We start from the raw sequence: 2,500 nt of genomic DNA on the forward strand, positions 1-2,500 counted from the left end.
CTCTCTCTCTCTCTCTCTCTCTCTCTCTCTCTCTCTCTCTCTCTCTCTCTCTCTCTCTCTGTCGCTCGATTTTGCACTGCAACAATACTCTCTCTCTCTCTCTCTGTCGCTCGAATTTGCACTGCAACAATACTCTCTCTCTCTCTCTCTCTCCCTCGCTCTCTCTCTCTCTCTCACTCTCTTTCTCTTTCTCTTTATTTTTCTATCTCATTCTCTCTTTCTCTCTCATTCTGTCTCTCTCTGTTTGTCTGTCTGTCTGTCTGGTGCGAGGGAGCATAAAGAAAAATCATAAGAAGAGGAGAAAAGGAGAAGGAAGAGGAAAAGGGAAAAATACGAAGAAGAAACAGAAAACGAAGATAAAGAAGAAGAATGGAGAAAAAAACGGAAGAAAGAAAGAAACAAGAAGAAAGAGAAAAACTAGACAAGCAACAGGGAAGAATAGCAAAAAGAAAATAGAACATAACGAAAAATATTAAGAAGAAAAAGTAAATGAAACGAAGAAGAAGAATAGAAAGAGAAAGATAGACAAGCAACAGAGAAGAATGGTCGAAGCGAAACCCAAATACACGTATCTTCTGCACGTACTGTCAAGGAGGTGCCAAGGGAGACACTCGGGTGCCAGCAGAGAGTGAAGTAAAACAGAAACGTGTCGGGAAGATAGAGAGAGGGGGGTGGTAGGGAGAGGGGGAGAGGAGAAGAGAGGGAGGGAGGGAGAGGAGGAGAGAGGGAGGGAGGAAAAGGTGGAGAGAGGGAGGGAGGGAGAGGTGGAGAGAGGTGGAGAGGAGGAGAGAGGGAGGGAGGGAGAGGAGGAGAGAGGGAGGGAGGGAGGGAGAGGGAGGGAGGGAGGAGTAGAGAGGGAGAGAAAGAGAGAGAGAGAGAGAGAGAGAGGGAGCGGGAAAAAGAGAGAGAATGGGAGATACACTAAGAGAGAAAGAGAGAGAGAGAGGGGGGGGGGGAGGTAGGTAGACAGAGGAAAGCGAGAAAGAGAGGGAAAGAGAGGGGAATCCACTTGTGACGAAGGTCGGTGGACGTTTTACTTCAGGAAATCTACTTTAACTGAAGGACCAAATCAATCTACTCGTTATGAAATACTCAATGAAATCTATTTGTGATAAATTAGCCCAATAAATCTATTTAAATTGAGGGGCCCCAAGTAATTTACTTTCAACGCACCCCAAGAATTCTTCTCTAAAACGAAGGACCCTAATCAATTACTTTGAAACGAAGAACCCCAAGATATTTACTTTGAAACGAAGAACCCCAAGATATTTACTTTGAAACGAACCCCAAGATATTTACTTTGAAACGGAGGACCCCAAGATATTTACTTTGAAACGGAGGACCCCAATAAATTACTTTGAAACGAAGAACCCCAAGATATTTACTTTGAAACGGAGGACCCCAATAAATTTACTTTGAAACGAAGGACCTTAATAAATTACTTTGAAACGGAGGACCCCAAGATATTTACTTTGAAACGGAGGACCCCAATAAATTTACTTTGAAACGAAGGATTCTAATCAATTTACTTTGAAACGAAGAAGCCTAAGATATTTACTAAGAATATTTCCTTTGAAACAGAGGCCCCGAATAAATATATTTTGAAACGGATCCTAAGAAATTTTATTTGAAACGAAGGATCCCAATAAATATACTTTGAAACAAAGAATCCCAAGATATTTACTTTGAAACAAAGGACCCCCAATAAATTTATTTTGAAACGAAGGACTCCAAGATATTTACTTTGAAACGGAGGACCCCGGTAAATGTATTTTGAAATGAAGGACCCCAAGATATTTACTTTGAAACAAAGGACCCCCAATAAATTTATTTTGAAACGAAGGACTCCGAGATATATACTTTGAAACAAAAGACCCCACAGTAGATTTACTTTGAAACGAAGGACCCTAAGAATTCTGCTTTGAAACGAAGGACCTCAAGAAATTTACTTTGAAACGAAGGACCCCAAGAATTCTACTTTGAAACGAAGGACCCCCAAAGAAATTGATTCGTGATACACAACAAAGAAACCCACCTGAAATAGAGGAAGGAAGGAAAGACCACCATAAACCAACTCGTGATGAAGGACTCTAGACTCTATCACAAGGACCTGCACGGCGCACGCATCCTTCCCCCCCACCCCCCCACCCCTCTTCAAAGAATCCGAGATACATCTTGAAGACATCTCCTCCACGGCAATTCCAAGAAATTCCCTCGACCTCATTCCGTCTCCAGCCCCAATGGGTCCTCTTGATGTGCTCATCATGGGAATCTCGAATAATCTGGCTAAGCGATCAGTGTCTTTTCGGATTCTTCCTAACTCAATTAATGATGACGTTTTGTCCTCTTTATCTGAGAGGGATTTCTATATCTGATGATTTTGGATTTTTTTTTTTTTTTTTTTTTTTGTGTGTTTGGTATTATTTGTTTTGTTTTGTTGTGGATGATTATGTTTTTTGTTTTATAATTATCATCATCATCATTGTTATTGTTATTGTTG

At 41.0% G+C, this 2,500-nt stretch overlaps 1 protein-coding gene across 1 annotated transcript in view; it reads left to right on the forward strand.

Annotated features, from left to right (window-relative positions):
- LOC122254523 (acetylcholine receptor subunit alpha-like) overlaps window positions 1-2,500 on the forward strand; it is a 74,061-nt gene that overhangs the window by 53,528 nt on the left and 18,033 nt on the right. The window lies entirely within an intron of this gene.

This window comes from Penaeus japonicus, unplaced genomic scaffold (genome assembly GCF_977035675.1).
Source record: "Penaeus japonicus unplaced genomic scaffold, GWHDUDI00000001_assembly GWHDUDI00000010, whole genome shotgun sequence".
Classification (NCBI taxonomy): domain Eukaryota; kingdom Metazoa; phylum Arthropoda; class Malacostraca; order Decapoda; family Penaeidae; genus Penaeus; species Penaeus japonicus.